The following is a 23,258-nucleotide window of genomic DNA, read 5'->3' on the forward strand; positions in this document are numbered from 1 at the left end:
CAATATTTTCTTAGGTATCTTAGCACTCTGAAATCGTAAAACCATCGTAAACTATGACACAACTATGGTGTGAGCTATAGTGATATCATAGCCAAGATAGATTTACAATATCATAGTGCTAAGATTGCTAAGAAAATCCTAGCCTGATTAAGATTCTGACATGGCTTTTTTTTTTCCGCAACTACACACCTTTGCAATTTATGTCTCAGACAAATAACAATTTGTATGGAAGACAGATCACAGTAGTTAATCTCAGTAAATACAGTTAAGTTTTATGGGAACACATCTGCAGCTAGTGTGTGACATGTTACATATTTTATGGGAACCAAACTATAGTGTGCCTTAATATTTTTAGGGGTTTCTTGAATATTTGCCATGGACTCAGTCACAGTAAATACAATTTAAAGTTTCATGGGAACATATCTGCAGCTAGTCTGTGACATGTTAGGTCTCACTACACAGATCACTTCCGGGAGAGAGTTCATTCATCACGGTCCACTATAGTTCCTAACTGTGACACATGTTATGGTTCACATATTCACTTCTAGGAAATGGTGAAGAATTAAAACAATATGTATGTTTAATGGTAAGCCTTGTGGCTGTATTTTGCCATACTAGGGTTTAACAGCCTGTTACAGAGAGATCTAATAGATATACAGTTAGGAGAGATATTTTCATAATCGTGTTCTATTCAGTTACGGGAATTATAGAATCCCCGTGACAAAAAGCTAAAGAACAAAACAAGAATAAAATTAGCTACCACCGAACAGCTTAGTCGGTCACAGAAGTAACCGAATGTACGAACATAGCCTTGGTACAGGTTATTTTGATTAAATATAATCGTATCAATTCAGCTTAATTCTCGTCTTCACTTAAATCAACAGGTCTTATTATTAATGCATCTCAAATGTTTGCAGAAAGTATTTAAATTAAGAACAACAAAATTAATACAAATGTCCCATTAATTTAAGGAAATACACAAACAGTGCATACCAATACTACTACTACAACAATGACAACAACAATAACAATAACAATAATGATAATGATGATAAATAATAATAATAATAATTATTATGATTATTATTATGATAGTATTCAATTAAAAAAAAAACCAAGAAAAAAAAAAAAAAAAAACCCACCTACCTACCTACACTAATTTTTTGGGGGATGCAATCGGAAACACAAATATTTTTTTGTTTGGCCTCATTAAAATTTGCACTGCAAGGCGACCAAGTTGAAGTTCTCCAAAAACTTTTCAGGTGATTGTGGAGGGGAATGGGAGTGAGCACTGCTACACAATACATGTACCTATTAATACATTTTGTAATTACTAATCAGTGTTTCTGCCAGAATGGTATGGTGCTATGGAATTGAATGCAACCAGTCAAAAAGTTAACTTAAAAAATTAAATTTTGGGTATGGCATCATACCCGTTTTACCCTCTGGCAGAAACCCTGCTAATTAATGGACCATACACGTGTACATGAAAAAACCCAGAAGTTTTTGATCAAAAGACAGTTCTAATAGTGAAAAATACACCAGTGTTTACGATCTAGGGTCTGTCATTTTAAACATTATTATATCTGGTTATCATCTGTAAGTAATGTCTGATTAAAACTAGCAAAAGACAGTTCTAATAGTGAAAAATACACCAGTGTTTACTATCTAGGGTCTGTCATTTTAAACATTATTATATCTGGTTATCATCTGTAAGTAATGTCTGATTAAAACTAGCAAAAGACAGTTCTAATAGTGAAAAATACATCAGTGTTTACTATCTTGGGTCTGTCACTTTAAACATTATTATATCTGGTTTTTATCATCTGTAAGTAATGTCTGATTAAAACTAGCAAAAGACAGTTCTAATAGTGAAAAATACACCAGTGTTTACTATCTTGGGTCTGTCACTTTAAACATTATTATATCTGGTTTTTATCATCTGTAAGTAATGTCTGATTAAAACTAGCAAGAGACAGTTCTAATAGTGAAAAATACACCAGTGTTTACTATCTAGGGTCTGTCATTTTAAACATTATTATATCTGGTTTTTATCATCTGTAAGTAATGTCTGATTAAAACTAGCAAGAGACAGTTCTAATAGTGAAAAATACACCAGTGTTTACTATCTAGGGTCTGTCACTTTAAACATTATTATATCTGGTTTTTATCATCTGTAAGTAATGTCTGATTAAAACTAGCAAGAGACAGTTCTAATAGTGAAAAATACACCAGTGTTTACTATCTAGGGTCTGTCACTTTAAACATTATTATATCTGGTTTTTATCATCTGTAAGTAATGTCTGATTAAAACTAGCAAGAGACAGTTCTAATAGTGAAAAATACACCAGTGTTTACTATCTAGGGTCTGTCATTTTAAACATTATTATATCTGGTTTTTATCATCTGTAAGTAATGTCTGATTAAAACTAGCAAGAGACAGTTCTAATAGTGAAAAATACACCAGTATTTACTATCTAGGGTCTGTCATTTTAAACATTATTATATCTGGTTTTTATCATCTGTAAGTAATGTCTGATTAAAACTAGCAAAAGACAGTTCTAATAGTGAAAAATACACCAGTGTTTACTATCTAGGGTCTGTCATTTTAAACATTATTATATCTGGTTTTTATCATCTGTAAGTAATGTCTGATTAAAACTAGCAAGAGACAGTTCTAATAGTGAAAAATACACCAGTGTTTACTATCTTGGGTCTGTCACTTTAAACATTATTATATCTGGTTTTTATCATCTGTAAGTAATGTCTGATTAAAACTAGCAAGAGACAGTTCTAATAGTGAAAAATACACCAGTGTTTACTATCTAGGGTCTGTCATTTTAAACATTATTATATCTGGTTTTTATCATCTGTAAGTAATGTCTGATTAAAACTAGCAAGAGACAGTTCTAATAGTGAAAAATACACCAGTGTTTACTATCTAGGGTCTGTCATTTTAAACATTATTATATCTGGTTTTTATCATCTGTAAGTAATGTCTGATTAAAACTAGCAAAAGACAGTTCTAATAGTGAAAAATACACCAGTGTTTACTATCTTGGGTCTGTCACTTTAAACATTATTATATCTGGTTTTTATCATCTGTAAGTAATGTCTGATTAAAACTAGCAAGAGACAGTTCTAATAGTGAAAAATACACCAGTGTTTACTATCTAGGGTCTGTCATTTTAAACATTATTATATCTGGTTTTTATCATCTGTAAGTAATGTCTGATTAAAACTAGCAAAAGACAGTTCTAATAGTGAAAAATACACCAGTGTTTACTATCTTGGGTCTGTCACTTTAAACATTATTATATCTGGTTTTTATCATCTGTAAGTAATGTCTGATTAAAACTAGCAAGAGACAGTTCTAATAGTGAAAAATACACCAGTGTTTACTATCTAGGGTCTGTCATTTTAAACATTATTATATCTGGTTTTTATCATCTGTAAGTAATGTCTGATTAAAACTAGCAAAAGACAGTTCTAATAGTGAAAAATACACCAGTGTTTACTATCTAGGGTCTGTCACTTTAAACATTATTATATCTGGTTTTTATCATCTGTAAGTAATGTCTGATTAAAACTAGCAAAAGACAGTTCTAATAGTGAAAAATACACCAGTGTTTACTATCTAGGGTCTGTCACTTTAAACATTATTATATCTGGTTTTTATCATCTGTAAGTAATGTCTGATTAAAACTAGCAAGAGACAGTTCTAATAGTGAAAAATACACCAGTGTTTACTATCTAGGGTCTGTCATTTTAAACATTATTATATCTGGTTTTTATCATCTGTAAGTAATGTCTGATTAAAACTAGCAAGAGACAGTTCTAATAGTGAAAAATACACCAGTGTTTACTATCTAGGGTCTGTCACTTTAAACATTATTATATCTGGTTTTTATCATCTGTAAGTAATGTCTGATTAAAACTAGCAAGAGACAGTTCTAATAGTGAAAAATACACCAGTGTTTACTATCTAGGGTCTGTCACTTTAAACATTATTATATCTGGTTTTTATCATCTGTAAGTAATGTCTGATTAAAACTAGCAAGAGACAGTTCTAATAGTGAAAAATACACCAGTGTTTACTATCTAGGGTCTGTCACTTTAAACATTATTATATCTGGTTTTTATCATCTGTAAGTAATGTCTGATTAAAACTAGCAAAAGACAGTTCTAATAGTGAAAAATACACCAGTGTTTACTATCTAGGGTCTGTCACTTTAAACATTATTATATCTGGTTTTTATCATCTGTAAGTAATGTCTGATTAAAACTAGCAAGAGACAGTTCTAATAGTGAAAAATACACCAGTGTTTACTATCTAGGGTCTGTCATTTTAAACATTATTATATCTGGTTTTTATCATCTGTAAGTAATGTCTGATTAAAACTAGCAAAAGACAGTTCTAATAGTGAAAAATACACCAGTGTTTACTATCTAGGGTCTGTCACTTTAAACATTATTATATCTGGTTTTTATCATCTGTAAGTAATGTCTGATTAAAACTAGCAAAAGACAGTTCTAATAGTGAAAAATACACCAGTGTTTACTATCTAGGGTCTGTCATTTTAAACATTATTATATCTGGTTTTTATCATCTGTAAGTAATGTCTGATTAAAACTAGCAAGAGACAGTTCTAATAGTGAAAAATACACCAGTGTTTACTATCTAGGGTCTGTCATTTTAAACATTATTATATCTGGTTTTTATCATCTGTAAGTAATGTCTGATTAAAACTAGCAAGAGACAGTTCTAATAGTGAAAAATACACCAGTGTTTACTATCTAGGGTCTGTCACTTTAAACATTATTATATCTGGTTTTTATCATCTGTAAGTAATGTCTGATTAAAACTAGCAAAAGACAGTTCTAATAGTGAAAAATACACCAGTGTTTACTATCTAGGGTCTGTCATTTTAAACATTATTATATCTGGTTTTTATCATCTGTAAGTAATGTCTGATTAAAACTAGCAAGAGACAGTTCTAATAGTGAAAAATACACCAGTGTTTACTATCTAGGGTCTGTCACTTTAAACATTATTATATCTGGTTTTTATCATCTGTAAGTAATGTCTGATTAAAACTAGCAAGAGACAGTTCTAATAGTGAAAAATACACCAGTGTTTACTATCTAGGGTCTGTCATTTTAAACATTATTATATCTGGTTTTTATCATCTGTAAGTAATGTCTGATTAAAACTAGCAAAAGACAGTTCTAATAGTGAAAAATACACCAGTGTTTACGATCTAGGGTCTGTCACTTTAAACATTATTATATCTGGTTTTTATCATCTGTAAGTAATGTCTGATTAAAACTAGCAAGAGACAGTTCTAATAGTGAAAAATACACTGGAGTGTTTAAAACTAGACTGTCACTTTAAAAATTATAATCACTAGTTAAAAAAATATCCCGACTATAACTTACATGTTTTTAATTTTTGTTTTGTTCAAGCTGTGTCAGCAGGGTTTCTATAATTTTTATAAAATCCACTAGCCATGGGATCAGTGATTAACAAAATTTACTAGCCACAATTAATAATTCACTATTCCTACAGTACTTTACTTTACGTTAATGCAATTTGACTAAATAATAGTAATAAATAATCAGATATGTCACCTAAAGAGGGAGACAGAGCTTCAAAACAATAACATTGGGGGTTTGGGGTGGGGGCAGGATATACATTTATAAAATAAATTTAACTGCAACATTTCACTACGAAAAAATTCACTAGCCGTCGGGCATGGCAACAGTAGTTATTTACTAGCCCAATATTGAATATCACTAACCATCGAAGTTGGGCTACCATAATTTAGATGCCCTGTGTCAGTGTTTGTACCAGCTGTCATACTGCCTAACACTATTAAAAGTAGTGTGTATACTAGTAATTATATACGAGATGAGGTGATAACAGTCTGTGTGTAACATTACATTAATATTATTCTGCACCTTTCCCGGATACACACTGACGTGCATGAAGACATGAAGGGATGGTCTCGCAGAGCAATCGCCTCAGGTGCAGGCCATGTGATTTATAATTTCATGAGAAACACTTTTTCGGTTCCATGCCTTGTAATCATGGGAACTCATCAGAAACTGTATATATTATTTTCATTGAATAGTTGTACTCGATATAATAATAATAATAATGGGAAAACGGAATTTCGGTTCCATGATTTTACCGACATGGTAAAATAGTTATTACAACTGTTTGTGTCTGGTTCCACTAAAACAGTGAACGACTATTAACTATCATTAGCAAATTCCATACACAATAATTTTATTAAACGAAATTAAGTGAATTAATATTTTAATGGCACTGCTAAGATATGCATTTAAATTGTAGTACTCATTAAAAGTTAAATAAAAGCATTGATAAGCAAAGATAATATCTACCAGGCTTCAATTTGTTACTAGTAGCTACGAATCAGCTACCTTACTTTTGGTTTAAATAATATTTATGTTCATCACATACTGCCTTGTAAATCCATAAATTTATACTGTTTTGTAAATAGTTGTGTCTTTAAAGCCGTCTAAAGTAGAGTCATGAAAATAGAAGCATGTTTTCATCCTCCACTGGAGAAAATGACTTCTGACATGATTAAAACGACATTCACGACTGGAGAAGTCGTCATCATGGAGGGACCCGTTATCAGGATAAGCACGAGACGACTGGAGCACAACATAACACATATTATATAAAAAAAGTTTGTTTGTTTTATTTAACGACGCCGCTAGAGCACATTGATTTTTAATCTTATCATCGGCTATTGGACGTCAAACATATGGTCATTCTGACACTGTTTTAAGAGGAAACCCGCTGTCGCCACATAGGCTACTCTTTTTTACGACAGGCAGCAAGGGATCTTTTATTTGCGCTTCCCACAGGCAGGATAGCACAAACCATGGCCTTTGTTGAACCAGTTATGGATCACTGGTCGGTGCAAGTGGTTTACACCTACCCATTGAGCCTTGCGGAGCACTCACTCAGGGTTTGGAGTCGGTATCTCGATTAAAAATCCCATGCCTCGACTGGGATCCGAACCCAGTACCTACCAGCCTGTAGACCGATGGCCTGCCACGACGCCACCGAGGCCGGTCCCATATTATATAAATCGAACATTTAAAATAATTAAAAGTAAAAACACACAGTGACTCAACAATCTCATTTTAATACATAAATAAAACTGGGCTCTAAATAGGACAGGACAGCGATAGAAATATAAGCAGAATTTTTCAGTAGTCCAGCGATAGAAATAAGCAGAATTTTTCAGTAGTCCAGCGATAGAAATAAGCAGAATTTTTCAGTAGTCCAGCGATAGAAATAAGCAGAATTTTTCACGAGTCCAGCGATAGAAATAAGCAGAATTTTTCAGTAGTCCAGTGATAGAAATAAGCAGAATTTTTCAGTAGTCCAGTGATAGAAATAAGCAGAATTTTTCATTAGTCCAGCGATAGAAATAAGCATAATTCCAACAACAGAAATAAGCAGAATTTTCCACCGGACAAGTACATTAATTTTGTACATGGAGAAATATACTTGTCCAGCAATATTTTCACTTGTCCATTCCATTCCAATATTTATTTACATGCTCATATACCACTAAGGTTTCAAGCATGTCTGTCACGGGCCCATCCTCTGGATAGCCAGCAGGAGTGGTCCGGGACAGAAATATAGGGGCAATTTTGAAATTTAAGCCAAAATTATTAGGGGACATTACAATATTTATTTGTGCACTCCAAATATAAAATACCTATTTCTTAAAGAAATTTTTTTTGCACAATTTTGGCCGGGTGATCTAAACTTAAAATGTCTCTAGGTCTATATGTACTTATTTAACCCTAGGGGAATTGGAGGTGAGGTTCTTATACTAGGCGAGTCCGCCTCACAGGAAGTTTCGTTGTTTATGGGAGGTGCCACGTCGGTATTGGGAATCTAAGTGTGGCAGACAGGAGGGGGCCGAGGCCCAGGGGAGCCCCCCGGACAAACCTAGCTCCCCTACTGCCAAACCGCCTACCTACCATCCTCCGGTGGTCTCCCCCCCCCCCCCCCCCCCCCACCCCCCCGCCGTCCCAACCGCGATGCCCTCCACCAGCGCGGCCCTCATATGGTTATTTATTTATTTATTTATTTCCTAGTTTCTTTAATTTATTTTTTTTTTTTTAAATCCACTAGGAGAGTGGATGTCACTTTTAGAGTGACAGAATCAGGTCTGCAATCACTGAGGAATAAGTTTTGTGTCTGGCCTGTCGGCGGAGCGGAAACGCATCTCTGGTGATAACTTGGTTCCGGGCGGCTCTCAGCAGTCCAAGAGAATCTGAAAGTTATGTCATTCACAGACGCCATCACCCTTTAATCTGTAAAAACCGAAGAGAGGTCCAGGGCAATAGTACCAAGGACCTCTAGACGGCATGGGTACAAAGTCCCATTTAATTAGAGAAGGAAGAAATTTCTTTCTCCCTCTCTTAGTTTATTAAACAAATAGTTAAAAATATATAATAAAATATAATATCATAATAATAAAATACAGAGCACGCTTGTAAACATTTATACAAATATAATTTAAAAAAAAGGAAATTAACAAATATACAGTAGCCGGTGAGTAATCACGAAATGTCTAACTGCCAGGTTAGACACCTCAGTATTAAACACCCAAGCTGATCTTTCATTCACTCCATTCATTCATCACATTCTTTCCTAAATTTAATAAGGAGGAGAAAAAGCCACCTACCTTATTGGTTAAAATTAGATATTAATGTAAAATTAATAATTAAAATTAATATACATTATATTTTATAAAGTTAAAAACCGGTGAATTTATAAATTATGTATGATTAAAGTGTCCCCTCGTCCATAAGCTCGCCAGGCGCGATCGGAAAGAGAACTATATTATAATTAATTAGTTGAGAAAACTAGTATTTCTTTATTATATTTATTCCCCATTTTAATTATTTACAACCCCCCCCCCCCCCCCCCCCCCCTACGGATAAAACCATCCGGGGTGGAGGCTCCTCCCTTTATATTAACCTACGACTCCCTGGTTCGTTATCCACCATGAGGATAGTACACAAATGGGGAGACGAACCAGGTATGTCTTATAATAGATTGCCAATAATTAAATTAATATATCTAAAATTTAATTAGTTACTCCCGCGGAGGGGGACTAAGATATAGCCGGTCATGGGCAGCCACACGAGATTAACTGCTATTATTAAATGTATAATTACTTATATTAATTAAATGTTTACTTTAGTTCCAAGCACGAAGGCCATCAGGAGCCTATCAATACCCTTCTTGTGCTCAATCGGGGGGTTCAATAAATTTAAACCGTTGAGCACTAAATTATTTCTCTTAAAACATTTTTCTAAATTCTTACGTTTTTGTGTATGTCTGGTGCATTCAAGTAGGAAATGTTTCACGTCTTCCACCCTGTTACACACCAGACAATTAGGGGTGGGAGATTTTTTTATTTTAAATTTATTTCCATTAAGGCCATAACATACTCCCATTCTAAGTCTCGAAATTATTTTGGTGGCCTTAATGTTGAAGGATATGGGGCTGGGTCCCGCTGCCTTCGGCTTAATATATGCATGCCACGCCCTGGTATGGTGGTCCCATTTGGACTGCCATAGTTTACCAAGGTGTGGCTCTAGAATAGAGTTAAATTCTTTATAATTATGTTTAATCTCAACTCCCACTCTATTATCACGCAGGCTATTTCTGGCGTTCGTGTCAGCAAGTTCGTTTCCTGGAATGCCGACATGTGCCGGCACCCATTCAAGAACAACCCTAGTTCCACCGGTGATAATACTGTTGTAACATTTGAAAATTTTATTAACAATTTCGGGTCTAACACCCCCACATCCTATGATAGCCTGTAATGAACTTAAACTATCGGTGAAAAGCACATATCCACCAGGACCATTTCTCTTTAAATTATCATTTTGAATCCACATTAACCCATAAAGTATGGCAATAAGTTCTGATGTATAAACCGAAACATTATCAGTAAGCCTGGCCCTAATGGCTATCGGTTTTAAATTTTTATTATTTTTAATAACGAAGGCCATACCTGTTTTCCCAGTGGCGGGGTCTTTCGATCCATCTGTGTACACTTGTACACAGTCTGGATAGAATTTTTCCACCACTGATTGAAAAATATTTTTTTTAATATATGGGTTATCATATTTAGTTATTTCATTTCTAATGTGGAAGTTTACCACTGGGCGTTCGAACTGCCATGGATAATCAAGGCGATCACTAGCATCGCCAATGGCTAGTCCAGAAACACCAAAGTCAGTGGCAAATTTATTAAGATAAGAAATGATGGATATGTCCCTGTCACCGACTGTTTTAACCTTTTGAGGAGCTAAACTATTTATAGGAGAGTCAGGCATCTGGTTCCTTATTTTACTTACATATCTGAAACCCTGCCTGATTCTCCTCAAGGTTAGAGGCAGTACTCAAGTTCAACCATTATACTATCATATGGAGTACAGATAGCTCCCCCAATAATTATCTTGAGGGCCCTACCATATACTCCATCAAGTTTTTTTAGGTGTGTTTGAGTTGCACACGCGAAGGCCATTGCCCCATACTGGAGTCTGGACACTATGAAGGCCTCGAAGACCATAAGCAGAGTTTTTCTATCTGCGCCCCATGACGTACCGGAGAGTATCCTCAAAAGATTTAAATAAAAGACACAATTACCGGTAATTCCAGCAATGTGTTCGCCAAAACTAAGGGCATGGTCGAAGATTACACCCAGAAATTTGACAGATTGCACTTGTTTAATAATGATATTTTTAAATTTCAACTCTAGGTTACATCTTTTTTTAAATTCTCTGCATTTTTGAAAAACTATACTATTAGTTTTGGCTTTGGAGATGGTAACCCCCCAGGCTGCTGACCATCTAAGTAGATTATCTAAATCATTCTGGAGGTCTGTTTTGATATCATCATAGGATTTACCTATCCTCCAGAATGCTGTGTCGTCAGCAAAAAGTCCAACACTTAAAGATGTTTTAGTGCTTTTGTTTGAAGTGATTAGTGCTGTATCTAGGTCGTTAATAAAGATTCCAAACAATGTGGGCGCTATCACTGAGCCTTGTGGAATACCATTCTCCAAGTCCAAAATGGGGGAAAAACTTCCATTTACATTTACGGCAAATGTTCTTTCTTCTAAAATTTTTACTATAAATGTGAACATTGCCCCTTTAATCCCCATTTGATAAATTTTGAACAACAGCCCACGTCTCCAGACCATGTCGTAAGCCTTTTCAATGTCCACAAAAACTCCCGCCACCCTGAGGCCATTCCAAAAGGCATCTTTAACCTCGGTTTGAAGCCTAACCAGGTGGTCGGTAGTTGAGTGGTGTCTCCTAAAACCACTCTGGAAAACCGACAATAATTTGTTGGTCTCCAGAAAGTGGATAAGGCGTTGATTAACCATACACTCCATGGTCTTACAGACGCTGGATGTTAAGGATGTTGGCCTGTAATTAGACGGGTCGAGGGGGTCCTTACCCTGTTTTGGGAGTCCAAAGACCTCTGCATGTTTCCAGCTGAGGGGAAGGGCCCCCTCAAGCCATATTATGTTAAATAATTCTAGGAACAGTCCGAGGGTTCTGGCAGGCATATGTTTGAAAAATATATAACTAAATCTATCTGGCCCTGGAGCTGAGCCTTTACGGTTACCAAAAGCCTCTTTCAGTTCCCAGATTTTAAAGGCTGCATTATAAGGTCTGTCAGAATCTGGGCTATGATCTTCAAGGGGGATAGGACTATCTCTTTCCATTTTAATTTTTCTAGTTTGAAAAAACATTGAATAATTAGTTGTAGCTGAATTTTGTCTAAATGTTGCTCCTAAAACATTAGCTTTTAATTGATCATTAGTATAAACTTTACTGTTTTTAAGTATACTATTATTTTTTGTAGACCTCCCCTGAATCCTTTTAATCCTCGACCATACTTCTTTTACATCTGAATCCTTGTTTAGCGAACTACAGAACTGGTGCCATGAGGCATTTCTAGTTTTAATAATATTTAATTTTAATTTATGTTTACTTTCTTTAAATTTCTGTATATTCTCTAAAGTTTTATGTTTCTTTAATTTACGTCTACATTTATTTCTTTTAGCTTTTTGTTTTGATAGTTCCTCATTCCACCACGGGACGGAAGAGCGACTACCTTTTTTACTAAAAACTGGTATTGTTTTATTAGCTATTTCTATAATTGCTTTTATCAAATTATCATTAAATTTATTTATATTCTTGTCTTTAATCTGCTCATGATCCAGGAGACCACACATGTGACCAAAGTCCACCCAATTAGCTTTATCTAAATTCCATTTTTTTTAAATATTATTATTTCCGTTATTCCAACTATCTAAAATATAAAATTTAATTTTTACGGGTAGGTGGTCGCTACCCAGGTCATCAAGAATCTCCCACTCACATTTGGCTGCTAGATTTTTTGAAACAAACGATACGTCCAAACAAGACCAGGTATGGTGGGTGTCTGATAAGTATGTGGAACTTCCATCATTTAAACACGCCATATTTAAATTATCCATAAATTGTTCTATTAGTTGTCTGACCCCCATAAAATATTTTTACAATTAAAATCCCCCACTACTATTAAATTTGTATTATTAATTCCTATTGGTTTTACAAAATCATCTATACTTAATTTTTTACCTGGTAATCTAGTGTGAACATAATAATTAAAAATATTAATATTATTATTTTTAGTATGAATTGACACCCCCAACACCTCAATCTCTGGCTTCGTCTTAAACACAGTAAGTTGAGAGTGGGAAATTCCATTTCTGACAAAGGTAGCTACTCCCCCCGTGGATTTATTGCCACTATTGAAAAAGAGTCCTGTATATCCCGGAATTTTTTATTCTGTAAATAATTTAACTTTTTTATTTTTTAATGAATTATTCGGCAAGAGGGACTCCTGAATGGCAATAATATCAATAAATTTATTATGGTCAATATAATTTTTTAATTCAGGGCCATTGGTGCGCAGACCACGAGCGTTCCACTGTAATATATTCAAACCATTTTGGTTGATAAGTTTATTATTATTATTATTAATATTGTTAGTTATAGTATTTATGCCTATAGGGCCTATCTGCATGATGAGGCACAGAGCAATTCTAATTTCCCGGGGACTAACTTTATCTAACAGTTTAGTCCACGTTATCATTGTTCCGTGGCTCCGGTGCTACCAGGTCTCTGGCCCTGTACCAAGCAACATTACGTGCTTCAATGGCACCAGGGTCAACCTCGATAGCTAAATTTATGTTAAGCAACTCACAGGTGTCACTTGAGGCCATCCGGATGTCATCTACAGAGAATTTAGAAGTCGGGACCTTTTTATTCTCTCGGGTCAAAAATAGTCCAGAAAGTATCCTAACTAAATCGAGAGCTGTTATTATGTGGTCTGACTTTAATTGATTGGTCCCTGAGGTTACGCCGGCGTATGAGTTAAGAGCAGAGACTGGTCGGCTAAATTTGTTACCAGACTCAGTCTTGCTAGTATATTTTGCGCCAGCTACCAAACCTGGGGGGTAGGGCCCCGCCATGTTACCTTCCCGAGATTTTTTTGGAATGGGCATCCTGTCCGTCATGATGCGGACCGCCCTCCTGTAATCAGGACACCCCTTGTCGTGGGTGTAATGAGCTCCCCTACAATTTGGACAAGACAGCGGTCTTGTACAAGGATTGTCCGGGGACCTCCTGGGGTGGGCGGCCCCACATCGAAAACAGACAGGGAATTCTCTGGTTGCTCTACACTTTTTTTGTTAAATGTTCCCACTTTCGGCACCTGGCGCATTTAACGGGTTTAGCCTGATATGGGTGTAGTCGATGTTCCACCCCCTTAACCCGTATGGTTTCCGCCGCCGTGGGTTCGGCCAGTAGGACATCCAGATACCCATTACCCCAAACCGTTACGTTCGAGACAGGTATATCCGGATTGTCCGTCCTGACCGAAGAGAAGATGGCTGGGCCATTAGCTCCCTTGAGATCAGTTTTAATAATTCTACGTAGGGAGAGGGGTGGATTACCTCCTCCATCCCTCTGTGAAGAGCCCCCTCCTTAGTACCTCCTTAAAGGGTTCCCCATTTGGTTGAGAGCTGTAGGGGCGCTTTATTTGTGTTTGGGCGCCCCCCTCTCTCACTGGTTTGATTTGTTTATAAAAAGGGGGGGGGGGGGGAGGCCCAGCCCCCCTTCTGCCCCTGGCGGGTTTTTTCCCCAGTTTTCCAGGGGAGGAAAAGGGTCCACCTCCATACCAGAAGGATTCAGTCTTGTCGGTAGACTGGTATTGGCCTTAGTAGAGGGTAATTCCACCCTCCCTTTATTAGACTTAATTCTTTTAATCCCGGGGGTTAGTACTTGTTTTTTGTCTATCAAGAAATCCCCCGCGGTAGGAGAGTCGGCATAGTTAGAACCTGAAGTGTTAGCAAACCGGCGTTTCCTCTTTTTTTGTATCACTTCAGTGAACTCATCGGTTGACTGGCCGCAGGGATGGAAGGTGACTACCTCAGCTAACCAGTAACCAACACCCACTGCCTTGGGGGTACTCGGCAGGTTGTCCGGTTTGTCGGGTGTAGAGCTACTAAGCTCTTCCTTCGACTCATTACCGGACACCTCCGAGGCCCGCTTCGTGAATTCCCGCGACCCCGAACCGCTGACAACGGTCGCCAGTCGCCTACGTGCTGTTTTAGAAAAGGAATTGAAATCAGCTGTATTTGAATTCACGCGGACGTCGTAGGACACCTTACGAACGTCTCCAGCGTGAGTTTCTTCAATTTGAATCCCCGACTCGACTCCTATCTCAATTCTTTCTGAGACGGTGGCCTTGAGCCGGGGACTAATACTGTTATTTATCCTTTCATGTATTGACTGCCAGAGCCATAGTTTGGCTAGGGCCGGGTCCGAAAGTCTCAATGTAGCTGTCCACTGACAGATCATTGCAGATATCTACATTGTCCCCCCCGTTGGGTTCTTTATAACAGCTCTTGAAAATAACCACCACTTCGTCTGCGCATTCGGGGAAGGGACGGATTTTCATAGTTGGCCCCAGGGCCGCGAAGGGGGCGTCCTGATTAGTTCTAACAAAGCACGCCCCCCCGGGAACCCTGGAGTAAAAAAATACTGTGTTTTTGAAAGCTCTTGAAGAAGAGCTTTGTTGCATTTTCACTTGTCCAATCAAGCTCAAGAAATTTATTTTTGATTGCTTGTCCGAGCAGGTTTTCACTTGTCAAGACAAACGGACAAGTGCTTATTTTGAACACTGATCTTCGACTACAACTTTATTTGCTAAAAAACAAACAAATTGTCTGGTTTTAACTTTACTTTAAATCATAAAGTTAACCTTTTCAAAATATAATGTTTGCTAGCACTAAAAATCCCATTGAGCCCATTGGGCTATTTCTCACTCTAGCCAGTGAAACAAGACTGGTATAGCAAAAGCTGTGGTTTGTGCTATCCTGTCTATGGGATGGTGCATATAAAAGATCTCTTGCTACTAATGGGAACATGTAGCAGATTTCCTCTCTAAGTCAAAATTACCAAATGTTTGACATTAAAGAGCCGATGATGTAATCATTAATAATAAATCGTTGTTAAACAAAACAAAAATAACAAAGACCATATGTCAAAATTACCAAATGTTTTACATCCAATAGCCGATGGTTAATAAATCAATCTGTTCTAGTGCTGTCATTGAACAAAACAAACATTTTTCTTTTCTGTTTTTTAAATCCCACAAACCCACAATGCACATTAATGTATTGTACCAGTACTTTTTTTTATTACACAGGACAATGCTAAACTACTACATAATATATATATATAAATACTTTTAAATATTCTATGTATTTATAAGCACTACATACCTTACTACAACACACCTAAAAATAACAACACCTATTCAAATAGACTGCCAGAAACTTCAATAACGTTTGATATTATTAAAGAGACATTCCCGAGTTTGCTACATTGTAATATGTTTTCAACTAATGAAATATTTCTACGATTAAACTTACATATTAAATATATTTTCTTTTTTAGCATATCAGTGTCTGTAAATTTAATGTGTTTCTGGTCGTCTTAATATTTGTAAGAAGCCCAAAGTGGATTTCGTCTTCAAATAATTTTGTACGTACGAAAAAAACATATTTTCGGAAATAAAACGAAATGTAACCCAGTACAAATATTAGAACGATCAGAAACATGTTTAATACACAGCCATTAATATTTTATGCAAAAAAATACATTTAATATTTAATTGCAATCGTTAAAATGTCTGTTAGTGAATAACATCTTAAACATTGCAGCAAACTCAGGAATGTCCCTTTAAGCGGTTAATTTGAACAACAGGATCTTGACGCGACGCCAGATGTCGAAGATCAGAAGTAATCAAATTTACGCACAGTCGACTGGCCGTCAACACACCCACATAAAAAACACCAATCCACTGGTACACATGTACACCCTGTATACATGTTTAGGGCCCTGGCCTAATGGTGGCTGGCTTGCCTCAATTAGCAGAAACAAGAAACACACAAAATCAAGGTTGTCACAGCTAAGTGCCACCGGACCACGACAGCTGGTTAACAATGGAGAGAACAAAAAAAATTAGATTTTTTTTTTTTTTTTTAAATCTCAACTCATTTAATGCCAAAGCAGTGTAATATTATATTAGAAAGTGGATGTGATTGTGGAGTATATATATGTATTAATGTTAATTAGTGTAATGGCATTCACTATGGGAAGATTTTTTAATCTAGAACAAAATGAAAACAGGTATCTGTTATCTTGACATACCGTGATAAAGCACTCGATTAATGCACAGTCTGTCTAGGATCGATCCCCGTTGGTGGGCCCATTGGGGTTTTCTCATTCTAGCCAGCAATTCCGTGTTTTCACTATATCGTCCGGTCATTAGTTTTTGAACATCATTAGATTCCGAACGGCCATTTTGTTTGGGATTTCTCGTGATATAAATAGAGATGTGACGTCATAAAGGGTCACAAGTTGACAGCCAGGCTATTTTCGCTAGCCCTACAAAAATGCTTCGGATAAAACTCCCATGGATAAGTATGACATCAATATCTTGTAATCTTATGTCATTTTGCTTTGTGACACTTTTTGTAAATGCATCATCATTAAAAAGTCACCAGTAACACACAAACGAAAAGTTCAGTACTCACGAGGAAGCGTCGTCTGCTTTGTTTACTATCTATACTAGCGGTTTACAATACAAAAAGGGAGGGAACTGCTGTCAAATTTTTAAAAGTATGGAAGCCCATCCAGGCCATTTCTTATGTAGAATTATGATGTATGCAGTTTGTGATTTTTTAATATGTTTTTATTTTTGTGTTTTAGACTATTCCACGGCCAGAAAAGTCAAGATAAAGATCATATTTGGATGAGACAGTGTCCAAGGCATATATGTAGCTGTTGTGGAAGGGGTCATTCCGTGTCAAATCACCCCCCAAAAAAGGAAATTTAAACCCTACCATCTCCAATTTCAATGAAATTTGGTATATAGAGTTATTGAGGCCAATACTTTTGGGCCGTTTACCTTTTCACCTATATTTTGACCTTTAAATTGACCTTGTGGGACACGTGACCTTGAGATGACCTTTGATTAAAATTATAGCCCAACATGTTATCTACAACATATAAAAAAATTGGAGGTGGAAAATGTTTGGCTAGTATAACCAGAAGAATCCAACAACATGAACAAAAGGAAATCATCGTAAGTCACCGATGTCACTTTGCCATCATCTGCAACAGGATTCTTCTTGCAACTTGATGAGACTATGTTCAGCGTTGCAAAGCCCACAAAGAAAAGAACAGTAATGAGTGCTATTGTAGGTGGTAGAGCAATAACCGATGACAGTACCCTCGAAAAGATGAAGGACCACCAGAAATCACACCCGCCCCCAAAGAAACAGATTCAGAAAAAGTCATCTGTGGTGAAAAGATCGTCCCAAGATTCTCCCAAACCATCAACATCCGGTACTGCTAAGTTACCACCCACTCAGGTGGATACAGACTCGGATTCAAACACTGATGATGATGAGGTGAGTTGCCACTGCAATCTCTTCCAACCTGTTGAAATCAAGGAGAGTGCCTCGATTATCTTTGTCACTTGGGCACAATGTACACATCCCATGTGCCAACACTGGACTGTTTGATAGTTAACTGCCCTATTTCTGGTGTGAACAGGGCACCATACATGGTCGTGACATTCCAGAAAACCCCCGTAATGACGGCCATACGTGTTGCCGAGACTTTGTTTTCGTAAGGAACTGTGTTTATTTCATGGATTAAATACTCAATTTACAGGTAAGAACAACAATTTTAAGTTTCGTTTGGTATATTTCACGAAATCTGCTATCTACGCTTATCTGTTCGGAAACTAGTAATCGGTGGATAGTTATCTCTGACAGCAGACAATGGATCATAACCGCCCAAATGTCCATCTAGCACTCGAATGTTTTTGTTCTACAGTCTTGCTTGTTTTTTCTGCTGATCATGTAGCTTCATTCTTTCGTTTTCCATGTTGATTAATGGTTTGAGAAGATTCTGTGAGGTAGAAAGTTCTGGTTCTTCTGTTGAAGAATCGTTGTACAGGACTTGTTCCTGTCGCCTGGGTAGGAGTGTTGCAGTAGTTCAGCAATGCAAGAAACTGGTCTTGTTCTTTGTTCTTTCTCAGAAGAGATTTTGCAGTCTTGACAGCAGACTCTGCTTTTCCATTAGCTCTGCTGTTGTAGGGACTAGTGGTTCAATGTTCAAAATCCCATTCTTTGGAGAAGTTTGCAAATGATGTAGAGATGAACTGAGGTCCACAGGCATCGAAATAAGCATTGTGTCTGGTAACCCATTTACAGGTTACCAGAAAATATAGCCTGGTAACCTGTAGGTTACCACAACTATATGAAAGTTAGAATTTAATTCCTGTTACTACTACTACTTTTAACGCGGACGTTCTGAAATTGTATCGGTGCGCGCGAACATCGGTACGAGAAACGAAATCTGGAAGTAAATGAAAACGCGGATTGCTGAAATTGCTTTGCAATTGCACAAGTGCGTGCGAACATCAATGCAATTCCTTACGAGAAAATGAAACGCTGAAGTCCGGAATGCAATGCCTGGTTTACGTTCAGAAACGAAACTACAATTCGTTGACATTTTTGTCGAGAACGAAACACCGTTCTCGACTTTTCTTACATGTGGTAACCTCCTGGTAACCGGAACGACCGTTCTCGTCTTATTTCAATGCCTGGGTCCATTGTCACTTACAACGATGCAGGGACAACCATAGTGAGCAAAGTGTGATTTAAGTTTTCTAATGACCGTTGATGATTTTGTGTTCTCGAGTCTTTCAATTTCCCAGTAACTGCTCAAGTAGTCTACAGTGACTAGAAAGTCTTTTCCATCATGCTCGAATAGATCTATACCGATTTTCTCCCACTGACGAGAAGGAAGTTCATGGCTCATAAGTGTCTCTTTTGGTTGTGAGGTCTCATATGTACGGCAGGTTTCACAAGTCGAGATGTAATGCTTAATGTCAGCAGACATGCCAGGCCAAAGTAAGTATTCTCAGACTCTTTTCAGACGTCCTTCATTTCCAGCATGGGACGAGTGGACTGCAGTTTTCATTTCTGGTCGCATGGTAAAAGGCACAACAAATCTTTCTCCTTTGAAAATCAGACCATCTTCAACAGACATCTCATCACGGAAACTGTAGTATGGTCTAAGTTTAGCAGCTAACTTTTGTTTGTCATCAGGCCATCCATGTACGATTACAGACTCCACCTTCTGAAGACAATCATCTTTGTGAGTCTCTCTTGAGTTTTAGAAGTCTTTCATCTCTGATTGGTAAGAAACTCACCATATTCACATGCTCTAAGTCTTCTTGCATATTTTGTGAGGTGGTCAGGTAGGCTCTGGAGAAAGTGTCAGCTAGGTATATCTCCTAACCCCTCTTATATCTGACAGTAATGTCATAGCCTTGAATACGTAGCTTCATACCTTGCAGACGTCTTAGGCTGCAGAAAGAGGTTTCTATAGAATTGCTTCCAAAGGCTTGTGGTCACTTTCAACATTTGTGTGTCGACCAAATGTATACTGGTGGAATTTCTCCAACAAGAAAACAATAGCCAACATTTCTTTTTTCTGTTTGCGCATATGTATCGAGTTTCTGTCTTTGTCAAGGCAACCGGCCTCGGTGGCGTCGTGGCAGGCCATCGGTCTACAGGCTGGTAGGTACTGGGTTCGGATCCCAGTCGAGGCATGGGATTTTTAATCGAGATACCGACTCCAAACCCTGAGTGAGTGCTCCGCAAGGCTCAATGGGTAGGTGTAAACCACTTGCACCGACCAGTGATCCATAACTGGTTCAACAAAGGCCATGGTTTGTGCTATCCTGCCTGTGGGAAGCGCAAATAAAAGATCCCTTGCTGCCTGTCGTAAAAAGAGTAGCCTATGTGGTGACAGCGGGTTTCCTCTAAAAACAGTGTCAGAATGACCATATGTGACCCGCTCTGGCGAAATCAGTCGCATGTCGCAGTTGTCGATTTTGCGTAATGAGGCAATTAGTGAAGAAATACACTACCTGGTGAAAATTGCGATTTTGACAGAAAACAGTACATACATGTTTAAGTTATCATTTCAAACTACCCTCGTTTAATTTAATAATGTCTAAATACTTTTTATTACGATTTGTAGTTGAGGTTATTATTCAGAGAATCGAAACAATGGTCCGAGTTAGGCTGTTCTTTGTTCATTTTCACCACTTTGAATTGCGGTAGCCGTTTGGTGAATAGCTTCATATTTAGTATCAAATTGCGCCAAAATAATTCCTCTACACCATGCTTTCAGTGACGTGTTGGAATGACTTAGCTGTAAGCCAATAGGAATCGAAAACTGACCATACACAAACTAGTTTGTTACTAGGCAGACATCTTAGCTAAGTGATATACGCCTTTTGATTGGTCACCGACAAGGTCAATGCGGCTTTCTGGGTAATCGAAGTATTCAAGCTTACAGTGGTTCATCGAAGGAAAACACAAAGGAAGAAAACAAAGATGGCTGCGCCTACGGTTTTTGTTGGAAGAGCAATTTTTAAATGTGAATTTATGTACCATTCCAATCAGTTATTTTACTTTGTGATGATCTTAAAGTGAGTAAAAAAGACGCCCTTCTTGCTAGAGCTTTCAGTGAGCTGAACAATCTATATTTAAGTGGAGGCAATTTGGTTAATGAGTGGATTTTTGTAATCTTCCGATTATTCCTGGGATGTGGACGATCACGATGACGGGGACGGAATTCGAAACCAAAATTTGTTCCTGGGTGACCCAGGATGTGACTTTAGGAAAATGACGTTAGTTATTTTCAAGGAAAAAAACAAAACAAGACCAAAAAAATAAAGGAAAAAAAAGAGAGGAAAAAAATAACCGATAAAAAAAAACCCCACAACCTTCCATGGATTTTCTCTGGAATCGGAATGTTAAAACCAGCTAAAAGTTATAATAATAATAGTTTCACTCTGTATATTGTGTTTGACTTATTATTTTAGAAATTTACTATCTACTGGATATTTTAGAAATTTACTATCTACTGGATTTTACTGCTTAATTTATAATTTGGAGCTTATATAGCTCATAAATTTGCAAAATGATTTTCACCAAATAAAAAATTAAAAAAATTACTATGTATTAAATTATTTAATTTTATCGTATTTAACCACCCTAAACCTACACAACCTTTTTATTCATATAGTTTATGATTTAAACTTAATGTGTGCAAAATTTGATAGCTGTACCTATATTTTAAGTATATTGTTGCTATGGTGTTTTGATACCAGTGACCAAACTCCAGGACCTTATCTTCGGCGGCCATTATCTCAAAATAATGATCTCACATATCACCGAAAAAAATTTGCTCAAACTCTGTCAAAAATCAATATATTTTAATAATTTTTGCACCACATTGAAGCTGAGACTCTACAGGTTAAGAATATGCATAAAAGTCAAATTTATTTTTTGCGACATGTGACTGAATTCGCCAGGGTGGGTCACATATGTTTGACGTCCAATAGCCGATGATAAGATAAAAAATCAATGTGCTCTAGCGGCGGCGTTAAATAAAACAAACTTTACTTCGTCAAGGCACGACTGGCATAAGCAATTAGCTGGCCATCTTGCATCAAGACAGTAACCCAGTCCTTTCTGGCTAGCAACAGGCCTCGGTGGCGTCATGGTTAGGCCATCGGTCTACAGGTTGGTAGGTACTGGGTTCGGATCCCAGTCGAGGCATGGGATTGTTAATCCAGATACCGACTCCAAATCCTCAGCGAGTGCTCCGCAAGGCTCAATGGGTAGGTGTAAACCACTTGCACCGACCAGTGATCCATAACTGGTTCAACAAAGGCCATGGTTTGTGCTATCCTGCCTGTGGGAAACAAAAATAAAAGATCCCTTGCTGCCTGTCGTAAAAGAATAGCCAATGTGGTGATAGTGGGTTTCCTCTAAAAAAAAACAGTGTCAGAATGACTATGTTTGACGTCCAATAGCTGATGATAAGATAAAAAAATCAATGTGCTCTAGTGGTGTCATTAAATAAAACAAACTTTACTTTTTCTGGCTAGCATCACTGAATAGTAAGTTCACTCTCGGGGTTACAGGAGCTTCAGTTACAAGTTTGTGGACAGCTTTAAATTGAAGGCTTTGATCATCACGAGTACCCTTGCCGAAATGACTTATATTTATCACTTATAAGTGAAGTATAAGTCGTTAATACTTTTCAAGTATAAGTGACTTATAAGTAAACGATTAGGATTTTGTATGCAAATGACGTATCACTTATACAAAGTATATGTGACATATAGGTGAAGTGTTAACTATATATATATAAGTGAAGTGTAAGTCATTCGCTTATATTTAACAGAAGTGTTAGATATATATAAGTGACTTATAAGTGAAGTATAAGTAACAAACTGCTGTGTAAGTGAAGTATAGGTGAAATATAAGTGAAGTATAAGCAATTCACTAATATTTAACAGAAACTGCTGTATAAGTGAAATATAAGTGAAGTATAAGTGATTCACCGATATTTACATAACATTACTGTATAAGTGAAATATAAGTGATTCACCAATATTTTACAAAAACATTGTATAAGTGAAGTATAATTAGTGAAATACAAGTGATTCACTG

Source organism: Gigantopelta aegis, chromosome 7 (assembly GCF_016097555.1).
Source record: "Gigantopelta aegis isolate Gae_Host chromosome 7, Gae_host_genome, whole genome shotgun sequence".
In the NCBI taxonomy this organism is placed as follows: domain Eukaryota; kingdom Metazoa; phylum Mollusca; class Gastropoda; order Neomphalida; family Peltospiridae; genus Gigantopelta; species Gigantopelta aegis.